Source organism: Triticum aestivum, chromosome 7A (assembly GCF_018294505.1).
Source record: "Triticum aestivum cultivar Chinese Spring chromosome 7A, IWGSC CS RefSeq v2.1, whole genome shotgun sequence".
NCBI classification, from domain to species: domain Eukaryota; kingdom Viridiplantae; phylum Streptophyta; class Magnoliopsida; order Poales; family Poaceae; genus Triticum; species Triticum aestivum.
Window position 1 is genome coordinate 649,192,465 of NC_057812.1, and position 13,798 is coordinate 649,206,262.

Genomic DNA, 13,798 nt, shown 5'->3' on the forward strand with positions numbered 1-13,798 from the left:
CCAAGTCCTCACCGTATTCTCCTTGAGCTAAGGTCACATAGTCCTCGCCCAATCACTCTGGTAAGTCTTCAAGGTAGACTCCCAAACCTTCACAGACTTCATTCACTGGCAATCCACAATGTCTCTTGGATGCTCTGAACGCGACGCCTAACCGTCTGGGGATGCACAGTCCTCAAGTGTAATAAGTCTTCAGATCACACAGACAAGAAGACTTAAGTGATGCCCAATGTTCTCTGGCTCTGGGTGGTTAGGGCTTTTCTCCTCGCTAGGAATTTTCTCTCAAAGGCTTCGAGGTGGGTTGCTCTCAAACGACAAAAGCCGTGCACTGAAATCTGAGCAGCCAACCGTTTATGGTTGTAGGGGGTGGGCTATTTATAGCCACTTGGCAACCCGACCTGATTTGTCCGAAATGACCCTGGGTCACTAAGGAACTGACACGTGTCTCAACGGTCAGATTTCAAACTCTCATGGCAACTTTACTTGGGCTACAAGCAAAGCTGACTTGTCCGGCTCTGGACAAGATTCGCTCTCATTGTCTTCACTCGAAGACATAGGTTTTTGGTTTAGGCATCACTTCAGTCATTCTGACTGGTTCTCCTGGACTCCACTTAACAGTACGGTGGTTCCTATGATTCAACACAAAAAGAAAAAGAACTACGAAAGATCTAAGTCTTCGAGCTCCATAGGCTTCATAATGTGTCTTCTTTTGTCATAATCTTCAATGTGAATATCTTCATATACCACCTTTGGCTTCAATGTCCTCATACATTTTTAGGGGTCATCTCTGGTAGTGAAACCGAATCAATGAGGGACTTCGACTTGTTTTATCCTCCAATTCTCACAAACACATTAGTCCCTCAACTAGGTTTGTCGTCAATACTCCAAAACCAACTAGGGGTGGCACTAGATGCACTTACAATCTCCCCCTTTTTGATGATTGATGACAAACTAGTTGAAGTTTTCAACGGGGAATATAGTCTGTGAAATTGTAAAGGATAAGGAATTGTCTTCATAAGTTGCAAGGGCTCCCCCTGAAGATGTGCATATAAGTTAATTTGCTTTTGGAATGCAAATGCACATGGCAGGTTGTACTTGTGGAGATCCACTTCAGCTTATGATGACAATCCACTATGTATGTGAAAGTATATGAAGATAATGACATGCATAATGGAAAATGGACGTCTGCAGAATGAGATAAGTGCGGAATTTATCTTTGCAAAACAGGGTGGCAAACAAGTAGCAGACGACCATCAAGTTTTAGTGTTACAACTCAAAGAACCAAATGAAGCAAAAACGAGAGTTGTAAGCACGAAGCAAAATATAGCAAAACATAAAGCACCCGCCCATATGGACCCGCTTGAAGACTATCAACCCATATGCTTCTCCCCCTTTTGTCAGCAAGGACCAAAAAGGTTTGAAGACATAAAGTGTCTATTCGTTCCCAGAAGCAACAGGGTCGTTGGAGGTGTTTGGTGGTGCAGAAGAGCTTGGAGGTGCTGAAGCAGGTGGCGGTGATGTAGCATCGTCTTCTTCATCAATGATTCTGGCAGTGACTGTGGCAGCAGATGAAGAAAACTCAGAGTCTTCAAGTGATGGTGTGTTTCGCATCACAGCCCTTCTAGGAGGTGTGGTGTCAAACTTGAATCGCTCAGTGAAGCCATCCTCTTCAAGTTCAGCTTCAGTACACATCATTGATAGCCCTTTCCATATACGACGACAGGTTTCATGAGTGACGAAAGCATTCTTGGTGGCAAGATTTCGAAGACGATTAACATCCACCAAGAGGCTTTTCATCTGACGCTTTAGCCAGTCATGATGCCTATCTTGTTTTTGATGAAGGGCCACAAGAAGCTCTCGGTTATTGAGAACACGAGCGCGCTTCTTGGGTCTTGAAGCAGTTGCACTATCAGTGGCTTCAGTTGAAGCAGGGTGCGGCGCACGTGTAGTGCCAGCCAAAGGATACACCCTGGAGATGGCTTCAACACCTTCATCGTTCTGAGTGAAGCTCTGGTGTTCTGCATTCTGAAGACTCAAAGGTTGCTTGGCAGGCTCAGGATATATAGCTTCAGCAGAGGTATCCACATCTGGCAAGAAGATCCGATGGTTGCGGGCTGAGGGCTGATATGAGATCGCAGAGTGAAGCTTGATCAGTCTCATTACCCAAGGAGCATAGTACTTTAAACCAAACAGATCTGAGCCTAATGCAGCTAGTTGGCATATGAAGAAATCATGTGCGTTGAAGCATTTGCCATGAAGGATACAGAATATCAGAGTCTTCATTGCACCCTCGATCTTGGCATTTGGAGAGTGCCCTTTAATAGGCCAGAGAGTCCGCCGGATAATGTGATAGATGGTTCTGGGCAGGTACTCAAAGTCTTCAACAAAGAACTCTGTTGGATAAGGAGCATTGTGGGGCAATGGCTTCATCATGGAGAGCATCTGACTCATATTTGGTTCAGGCCGCTGGAATATGCTCTCAACAGATTCAGTGTGTAGTGGACAGCCTTCCTCGAAGAGTTCGCCAGGAGTGGACAGGCCGATGAGCTCAATGATATCGAATGCATTGGCTTCATGATGGACATTGCCGGTCATCCACTCCAGGGCCCAAGTCTTCGGATCTCTATTGTATCCTTTGATGTGGAGGGTGGCATAGAATTGCAGCAGAAGCTCTTCATTCCAGTGCTCTTCATCAGTTACAAACTGCAGCAGACCCACTTGCTTGAAGCAATCCAACGCTTCCTCTAAACAGGGCAGACCAGCAATGGCTTCAATATCAAGGCGCTTGTGCGGGAAGATGCGACCTTGGTTGTATAGGATGCATGAATAGTAGCTGCGCTGAGGATAGCTCCAGAACCTATCTGATGAAATCCTTTCCCTTGAATAGGGGTTCTTGGAGCTGTTGAAGAACGTATTATCTGCCTTGAAGCTATTGATGTTAAAGGAGCCAGGTGCTGATGCAGGACCTGGGAACCTCGGCAGCCTTGGGACTGACTTCTGGACATGAGGCCTGTGCTCAACATGGTAATCAAATTGAGGACCTGCAGCAGACTCAGGAACAGAAGTGTCTGGATCAATAGCTTCGCTGTCTTCTGAAGCTTTTGGTGGGGAGGGCTCCATATTGGCTTCAGTGTTGGTTGTGGCAGCCTCAATATTTTCAGCCTCCGCTTGACTAGCTGGAGGGTCGGTCACAAGCACGTTCTCCTGGAGAACTGCTTCTTGGTGGAACATAGGAGTGGGCTCTTGTGGTGCTTCTTCTGCGGCTGATGCAGCCGGAATGTCTTCAGCATAGACTTGAGGCCTTGGACCTTTGTGAAGCCTGCGGAATGCAGACGACGCCTGTGGGGTTGGAGTGGGCTGGGCCTCATTGTCTTCTTCCTCTTGAGGGCGATCCGCCCATGACGCATCTTGTGCAATTGGCGTCAGAGGACGACCAATGTTGATGAGTTCGCTGTGTTCATACTGAGGAAGGGCTGCATCATCTTGTACATTGTCCTGATGACCAATGTCTTCAGCAGCGATGGGGTCGGCTGCTGGTATGTCTTCAGCTTCAGGAGCCTCTGTGGAAGCAGGCTCATGAACCGTCAGTTGACGTTCTGCGTTAGGGTGAACCATAGAAATAGGTTCAACTATCAAGGGCTCTGTGGGAGCAGCCCGAGATTTCTTGGTCTTTCTCTTTTTCTTGCTGGGGGCAGTAGGAGAGGCTTCAGAGCTTTTCCTTTTCCTGGCTTCAGCCTCAGCAGTTCTTGTCTTCTTGAGCTCTGAAGCTGTTGACCGGCTCTTTGGCTTCGAGCCAGTCGTTGCAGTTGGGAAGACAATCGAAACTGCTTCCTGCCTTGGTGCCTCTGGTTCAGCTGGAACAGTCTTCTTCTTTTTCTTTGCGGCCATCTTGGGGTCGATGCCAGGACGCCCAAGTGCCTTGCACTTCTCAGCCTCATTGTAGGCTTGCACACATCTTTCAGCCAGAGACTTCATCCGCTCACATGAACCCTGAGCTTCTGCACGCTTCTTCAGAAAGTTTTCCTTAAGCTCATGCAACATGATCTTGAAGCTCTTTACTTCTTGCACGCTGAGCTTGGCCATATTCTTCTTGAACTGAGCCTTTTCATGATCAATTTTCTGCTTCAGTTCAACAATGCGCTGGGCAATTGCAAGTTCTGAAGCAATAGCGCCTTGGAAGGCGACGCTGAGGCTAACGGGCAGCTGCAGATCTTTGAAGCTGATGTTTGGTGTGGCAAACCATTCGTCGATGAAGTTGTGGATGATGGCGACATCAAAGAGAGGCAAATTGTTGAAGATTTCAGCTTCTTCTTTGCTCTTGATGAGCTGCTCGAGAGCGTCATCTCCAAGATCTTCATCACTTGATAGATCAATGGCTTCACTGCGCAGAATGGCAGCAGCTGTGAGCTCTTTGCCGGTGTGTGGTTGAGGCATCTTGGCCTTCTGGGGCTTGGAGACGTGGGATACGTCTTCAGACTGCACACTGTCTTCAGGAGGTGCAGTTGCCAATGGCTTCGCCCTTGAGATTTTTGGTGAAGGGGCCGGCTTTGAAGCTTTTGGCTTCTTCGACTGCTTTGGCTTCGGTACAGCAGGAGCTTCATCAGACTCATAGTCAGCTGGAGGGTCATTCACGGCAGTCCCTTGGACTAAGATGCGGGTGATGAGGCCCTCAAGGTTGGCATACGGACCGATGATATTGGGTTTTGCGTCGCGTGTGCCATCTGCCCTTGGTGCTGAGGGACCAGGGTTGAAGTCTAACCCAAATTTCTTCTTGTTCTGCTTCGCTGATTGTTGGGCAAACTGGAAGTTGCGCTTGAACATATTGTCGTCACGACACCAGAGGAGTGACGACGGATGTGCATCATCAGGATGCGGCCCACGGACCATGCATGGATAGAAGCTTTGGGCAATAGCTTCATCTCTGGTCCTGGGTACAAGGTTCTTGAATAAGATGTCTCCCCACGGTCTTTTGATGGCATTCTTCTCAGCATACTCTTGGGTTGTGAAGCGGTACTTGAACCATTGTTCTGCCCAATAGCGTCGAATCCATTGGATTCGGGTCTTGCGCTGCCCATAATTCTCTTCAGGATCTGTTTTATACATTTCTGCCAGGTATTCAGGCAGATCTTTGGAAGTTCCTCCACGTCTCTGTCTGCCCCCCTTCCTTGCTGCTGCTTCTGAAGCCATAAACTTTAACTTGAAAGGCTTAAAAGGCTTTCTTTTGCTGGACCAACAGGAACTGGCTTCAGGAGAATTTATGTGATGCTGTAAGAATTCTGCAAATGAATGCAGACTATGAGAATCAAAGAATTCTCCCACGGACATGTACCTGTGATAGCATTAAGGTGCGAGGGAAGGGGAAGAGGTCATATGCATTCTCAGAAGATTTTGAAGATAAATCAGTTTAGAAGACATTGACCTCATCGTGCGAAGACATTCACTCGTAGAAAAGAAGTTGGTTCCAGATTTGTACGAACCCACAGATCAGTACAAGTGAGGAATCTAACTACTTCATGACGCATAAGTGAATATACTAGGCATGTTATGAGATGCAGATTGAGAGATCTAACTTGTGTGAAGAGAAACTTCTTATGGTAGAAAGTGACAGAACCATGAGATCAAAAGGGGCTGTGAAAAGAAGTTTTATTTACCACACTTGGAACTGCTAGACGGAGTGGGAAATGATGCCGAGAAGTTCAATCCTCCGTGCCCTAACTTGGTGACGGAAGACACCTACCACGACGGCGGAGAGGACGATGTCCGCGGTCGGCGTGAAGACGGCGTCGGAGAGGTTGCGGCAGCGAAGCGCTTCGTCGCCGGCGTCGTCGAGAGCTAGCGGTGGTGCTAGGGTTCGTGCTAGGGTGGAAGAAGAGATAGTTACCGCAGTGAGTATGTATTTATAGGCATAGGGGCGTCACTGTACTATTACACAGGTGCCCCTGACGATTCGCATCTGAGGAATGCGTGGCCAGTTTACGGAAGTTTGGGGTTTGTTCCACGTCCCACGCACGCCTGGATTGTCGGGCGGTCGTTCCTGCTTCTCCGGATTTTATGTGGAGGAATGAGCATTGAAAACGGACTTTATGGTTGTCACTATATCTTCTACTGACAAGGACGCAGTGAAGACATTCAACAGTTTCAATAGAATGCATATAACTTGGAGAGATAGAGTTTGAGATAGAAAGCATAGAGAAGTTGGGGTCCGATCACATTCACTTAGTTCAAAAGATTCAACACGAAGATATAGCTATAAGTAAATGTTGTAGAGGACAGAACACTAGCATATATATATATATATATATATATATATATATATATATATATATATATATATATATATATATATATATATAATCAACATAGTGAAGATAATCATGAAAATATGTTGAGTTCGAAGCCAAACCAAATGTGAAGACATTGCAAGGTAACGCCATGAGTGAAACACTTCAAAATAGAACGTTTGGTGGTGGCGTTACCCACCGTATAGGAAGTATTAGACCCAGACACGGCGCACAATTATCGTGGCGCTCCGAAGTCAAATTCCATATTAATGTATTCACACTTAGAATGTATGTCTTCATTGATTGAAGATATACTTTACTTTGTGTGTTGCACATCTAAGTCATCATATGCATAAGTGTTAGGATGTGTGCCTGATCACAGGACATTTGAGGATTCCAAGATATTTAGCTCACACCGTAACTTGCAAAACCTCTTCTCATCCAAGGGTTTGGTGAAGATATCTGTCAATTGCTCTTCAGTGTTGACGTGTATGATATCAATGTCTTCCTTCACAACATGATCTCTGAGAAAGTGATGACGAATTTCAATGTGCTTTGTCTTTGAGTGCTGAACTGGGTTGTTGGCAATCTTGATGGCGCTTTCGTTGTCGCAGAAAAGTGGCACTTGCTTCAGATGAATGCCATAGTCCTTGAGTGTTTGCTTCATCCACAGAAGCTGAGCGCAGCAAGATCCAGCAGCAATGTATTCAGATTCAGCAGTGGAGAGAGATACACAGTTCTGCTTCTTTGAAGACCAACATACAAGTGATCGTCCCAGAAAGTGACATGTGCCTGATGTAGACTTGCGATCAACTTTGTCACCAGCATAATCAGCATCCGAGAATCCAACCAAATCAAACTCTAAGCCCTTTGGATACCATAATCCTAGAGTTGGGGTGTGAGCCAAATATCGAAGAATTCGCTTCACAGCTAAGTGATGCGACTCCTTTGGTGCCGCTTGAAATCGAGCACACATGCAAACACTAAGCATAATATCTGGCCTAGATGCACATAGATAAAGTAAAGAACCAATCATGGAGCGGTATACCTTTTGATCGAACTCTTTACCATCGTCGTCAGGACCCAGATGATGTTTGGCTGGCATTGGTGTTGTGAAGCCTTTGCAGTCTTGCATACCGAACTTCTTCAGGCAATCTTTGAGATACTTCTCTTGAGATATGAAGATGCCATTGCGTTGTTGTCGTATTTGAAGACCAAGGAAGAACTTCAGCTCCCCCGTCATGGATATCTGATATTGCTCTTGCATCATATATCCAAACTCTTCACTGTACTTCTGACTGGTGCAGCCGAAGATAATGTCATCCACATATATTTGGCACACAAACAGTTCACCATCATATGTCTTCGTGAAAAGAGTGGGATCTAGGGAACCAGGTATGAAGCCTTTGCTCTTCAGGAAATATTTGAGTGTGTCATACCAGGCCCTAGGGGCTTGTTTGAGGCCATACAGTGCCTTGTTGAGCTTGTATACCATGTCAGGATGTTTTGGATTTTCAAAACCAGGCGGTTGTGCAACATACACTTCTTCTTCAATCTTGCCATTGAGAAAGACACTCTTCACATCCATTTGATATAGAAGAATGTTATGATGATTTGCATAGGCCAGCAGTATGCGTATGGCTTCAAGCCTAGCCACAGGAGCAAATGTTTCATCGAAGTCAATGCCTTCCACTTGAGTATATCCTTGAGCAACGAGACGAGCTTTGTTTCTGACAACTTGACCATGCTCATCTTGCTTGTTGCGGTATATCCATTTGGTGCCTATTATGTTGTGCTCCCGTGGATCAGGATGCTTAACCAGTTCCCATACATTATTCAGCTCAAACTGTTGAAACTCTTCTTGCATAGCTTGAATCCATTCAGGTTCCATGAAGGCTTCTTCAACTTTCTTGGGTTCTGATATTGAGACGAATGCAAAGTGCCCACAGAAATTTGCTAGCTGAGTTGCCCTTGAATGAGTGAGTGGACCAGGTGCATTGATGCTATCAATTATTCTTTCAATCCGCACTTCATTGGCAACGCGAGGATGTACTGGGCGAAGACTTTGCCCTTGCTGATCTGTGTTGTTGTTGGGAGGAATGTCTTCAGGCTGAGCATTGTCTTCATGTTGATCAGGTGCTGAGATGATAAGTTCTTCTTCAGGATGAGCTTCAGAAGGTATAATCTCTCCAGTTCCCATTAGCTTGATTGATTCACTGGAAGGAACTTCATCTAGCACACTTGGCAGCTGCTCTCTTTGTGATCCGTTGGTCTCATCGAACCGCACATCCACTGTTTCAACCACTTTGTAATGAAAGAGATTGAAGACTCTGTAGGAGTGCGAATCCTTTCCATATCCAAGCATAAAACCCTCATGTGCTTTTGGTGCAAATTTTGAGGTGTGATGTGGGTCCTTGATCCAGCACCTTGCGCCAAATACTCTGAAGTAACTGACATTTGGCCTTTTGCCAGTAAGGAGCTCATAAGATGTCTTGTTCAGAAGCTTGTGAAGATAAACACGATTGATTGTATGGCATGCAGTGTCAATGGCTTCAGTCCAGAATTTTCTTGGAGTATTATATTCATCTAGCATCGTTCTAGCCATCTCAATGAGTGTTCTATTCTTGCGTTCGACGACGCCATTCTGCTGTGGCGTGTACGGAGCTGAGAATTCATGTGTGATGCCCAAGGTATCAAGATATGTATCAAGGCTAGTGTTCTTGAATTCAGTGCCATTGTCACTTCTAATGTGCTTTATCTTGGCGCCGAAATTGTTCATAGCATGATTGGCGAAGCGTCTGAAGACAGCCTGCACTTCAGTCTTGTAAAGAATTATGTGCACCCAAGTATATCTAGAATAATCATCAACAATAACGAAGCCATAGAGGCAAGCAGTAGTAGTAAAAGTTGAGTAGTGAGTGGGACCAAAGAGATCCATGTGAAGCAGTTCGAAGGGTCGAGTAGTGGTCATGATTGTCTTCGCGGGATGTTTTGCCCTCGTCATCTTCCCTGCTTCACAGGCACCGCATAAGTGATCTTTCTTGAACTTGACGCCTTCGATGCCTATGACATGTTTCTTCTTCGCAAGGGTGTGGAGGTTCCTCATGCCAGCATGCCCAAGCCTCCGATGCCAAAGCCAACATTCTGAAACTTTTGCAAGAAGACATACTGCAAGTTGTGGCCCTGCTGAGAAATCTACCACGTACAGATCATCTTTTCGATACCCTTCAAACACTAGAGACTTGTCAGATTCCATTAGTACAAGGCAACGATATTTTCCAAACATTACGATCATGTTCAAATCACAAAGCATTGAGACAGACATTAAGTTGAAGCCAGATTCAACAAGCATGACTTTATCCATGTGTTGATCCTTTGAGATTGCAACTCTACCTAGACCCAATATCTTACTTTTACCAGTGTCAGCAAATGTGATGTGGCTCTTGTCGGATGGACGTAAGGTTGAGTCCATAAGAAGGCTTCTTTTGCCAGTCATGTGATTTGTACACCCACTGTCAATAATCCATTCTGAAGACTTTGAAGACGCTGGTGTCGTACCCTACAGTGCAGTTAGGGGGATAGGCTTCACGAAGAGAATTGTGAAGAAAAAACATTTGACGAACCAGTGGGTTATGAAAACTTAGATCCAGATTAGGACTAATAGGGAGAGTAGCATGCGATTCAGGAACGAAGTACATAATGATGCCATTCAGGCATTTTATCTTGCGCCCTACAAGATTTTTAAGGTCCCCAGCAATAGCGTCAAAAGATTTTGGTTTTCTGCTGGAGACCTTTCCCTGCAAAAGAGAGTTAAGCCTTCTTAACCACCCACATCTTCAAGGGTGGCTTAGAAGCAATAAGTCTAAGTGCAGCATCTGAGAATTTTGGCTTTGAAGCCTTAGCAAACAGTCTTGCAGGTGGACAATAGTACTCATAAGAATAAGCAGAATAATTTTTGGTCATATGAACATGACGGTTTGATGAACCGCTCTCATATTCATATGCCTGAGTATGGTTTCCCTGCAAAACATTTGCGTTAGTGTGACTCAGGTGAGTCCTCTGTTTGTATGAAGCCTTTGGACCGTATGAAGCCTTTGGTCTGAGGTTTGTCTTCTTCAAGTGAGGTGTCATGAAGACATTCACAGGAAGATTTTCCAGACACTTTTTCGGAACCCAGATCTTCTTCATAGGCAGTCCATTCCTGCAGTTAGTACCAATGTACCTGGCAAACACTTCACCATTCTGATTCTTAAACAGTATATAGTTTGCATCAAAGGATTCATCAATGATAATGGGGTTAGCACAAGTGAAGCCAGATAAATTGGATGGATCTGCTGAAGGTTCCGTTGCAGCAACCCACTTAGTTTTGGGGTACTGCTCAGGTTTCCAGTAAGAGCCATCTGCATTTATTTTCCTTACGAACCCAACACCCTCTTTCCTAGGGTTTCGGTTCAGAATCTGCTTCTTGAGGACATCACATAATGTCTGATGTCCTTTAAGACTTCTGTACATCCCTGTTTCAAGCAATGTCTTCAACCTAGAATTCTCATCAGCAATAGCGGTGGTATCCTCAGCAGAGGGGTTAGTTACCGCATCAATAGCTGAAGATATTGCAACAGCAGTAGCAGTGGAACATTCAGCAACAGAAGTAGCATTATCACGCTCAATGCATTTAAGACATGGTGGTTCAAATCCTTCCTGAGCGGAACTGATCTGTTCGGTGCGAAGTGACTCGTTTTCCTTTTGAAGATCTTCATGAGCCGCTCTCAATTTCTCAAGTTCTTGCTTCCTTTGAAAATAATCATAGGAAAGCTTTTCATGAGTTGTTGAGAGAGTATCAAGACGATCTTCAAGTTCCTGATACTTAATGTGAAGATTTTTTATGTCTTCAATTAAGGATTCGGACCGAGTCATTTCAGCACCCAACAGATCATCGCTTCTGTCTAACAGTTTTTGAATATGTTCCATGGCCTTTTGTTGTTCAGTTGCAATTTTAGCAAGTGTTTTGTAGCTGGGTTTTGAATCACAATCAGAGTCATCGTCACTGGATGTTTGATAGCGAGTAGTGCGTGTGTTTACCTTGGCACCGCGTGCCATGAAGCAGTAGGTAGGAGTGGAGTCGTCCTTGTCATTTGCATCGGTGTCGGTGATGAAGTCATTGTCTTCAATGTTGAAGATGGACTTGGCGACGTATGTTGTAGCCAGACTTGCAATGCCAGAATCAGACTCCTCCTCAGACTCCACCTCTGCCTCCTCAGAAGCGGACTCCTCCTCAGAATCCATTTCCTTGCCAACAAACGCACGTGCCTTGCCAGATGAGCTCTTTTTGTGTGATGAAGACTTTGAGGAAGACTTGGAAGAAGACTTTGAGTATTTCTTCTTCTTCTTGTCGTCAGAGTCATATTCCTTGCTCTTCTTCTTCCTTCTGTTCTCATTGTCCCACTATGGACACTCAGAGATGAAGTGTCCAGTTTTCTTGCACTTGTGGCATATTTTCTTCTTGTAGTCATGAGCAGAAGCTTCATCATTCCTTGAGCTTGATCGTGAAGACTTTCTGAAGCCTTTCTTCTTGGTGAACTTTTGGAACTTCTTCACAAGTATTGCAAGTTCCCTTCCAATGTCTTCAGGATCATCAGAACTGCTGTCAGATTCTTCTTCAGATGAGGAAACAGCTTTTGCCTTCAAGGCACGAGTTCGCCCATAGTTTGAACCGTAGATATCTCTTTTCTCAGAAAGCTGAAACTCATGTGTGTTGAGCCTCTCGAGTATGTCAGACGGATCGAGTGTCTTGAAATCAGGACGTTCTTGAACCATCAGGGCTAGAATGTCAAACGAACTATCAAGTGATCTCAGCAGCGTCTTGACGATTTCATGCTTGATGATCTCAGTGGCGTCGAGGGCTTGAAGCTCATTTGTGATGTCAGTGAGTCGATCAAATGTGTGCTGGACATTCTTATTGTCATTTCGCTTGAAGCGGTTGAAGAGATTGCGAAGGACACTGATTCTTTGATCTCTCTGTGTTAAGATGCCTTCTCCAGCCTTGGGAACACCGTTCTCGACGACATACCATAGGTCGACGTCAATATCTTCAAGATGCATGCGCATCTTATTCTTCCAGTAGGGATATTCAGTTCCATCGAAGACGGGGCACGCAGCGGAGACTTTGATTATCCCAGCAGTCGACATAGCTAAAACTCCAGGTGGTTAAACCGAATCACACAGAACAAGGGAGCACCTTGCTCTGATACCAATTGAAAGTGCATTATATCGACTAGAGGAGGGGTGAATAGGCGATTTTTATGAAAGTCTTCAAAACGTGGAAGTTATGAAGACAAACAGTAGAGATATGCCTATTACTATGCAGCGGAAGTTAGACTACACTAGACAAGCCATGGTCAAGTATCAACAGAGTGAAGGCACAGTGACAAATAGCTGTAGTGTAATTAGGATCAGGTAGGAAGATACTATGAAGCCAAACAGATCATACACTCACGTTGTGAAGACAAAAGATAGAACAGACATGCAATGACTTCACAATGAGTGATCAGTAAGTAAAAGGAAGTGAAAATGAAACCAGTGACTCGTTGAAGACAATGATGTGTTGGACCAGTTCCAGTTGTTGTGACAACTATACGTCTGGTTGGAGCGGCTAGGTATTTAAACCTTAGGACACACAGTCCTGGACACCCAGTCCTGAACACGCAGCTCAGGACACCAAGTCCTCACCGTATTCTCCTTGAGCTAAGGTCACATAGTCCTCGCCCAATCACTCTGGTAAGTCTTCAAGGTAGACTCCCAAACCTTCACAGACTTTGTTCACTGGCAATCCACAATGTCTCTTGGATGCTCTGAACCCGACGCCTAACTATCTGGGGATGCACAGTCCTCAAGTGTAATAAGTCTTCAGATCACACAGACAAGAAGACTTAAGTGATGCCCAATGTTCTCTGGCTCTGGGTGGTTAGGGCTTTTCTCCTCGCTAGGAATTTTCTCTCAAAGGCTTCGAGGTGGGTTGCTCTCAAACGACAAAAGCCGTGCACTGAAATCTGAGCAGCCAACCGTTTATGGTTGTAGGGGGTGGGCTATTTATAGCCACTTGGCAACCCGACCTGATTTGTCCGAAATGACCCTGGGTCACTAAGGAACTGACATGTGTCTCAACGGTCAGATTTCAAACTCTCATGGCAACTTTACTTGGGCTACAAGCAAAGCTGACTTGTCCGGCTCTGGACAAGATTCGCTCTCATTGTCTTCACTCGAAGACATAGGTTTTTGGTTTAGGCATCACTTCAGTCATTCTGACTGGTTCTCCTGGACCCCACTTAACAGTACGGTGGTTCCTATGACTCAACACAAAAAGAAAAAGAACTACGAAAGATCTAAGTCTTCGAGCTCCATAGGATTCATAACGTGTCTTCTTTTGTCATAGTCTTCAATGTGAATATCTTCATATACCACCTTTGGCTTCAATATCTTCATATATTTTTAGGGGTCATCTCTGGTAGTGAAACCGAATCAAT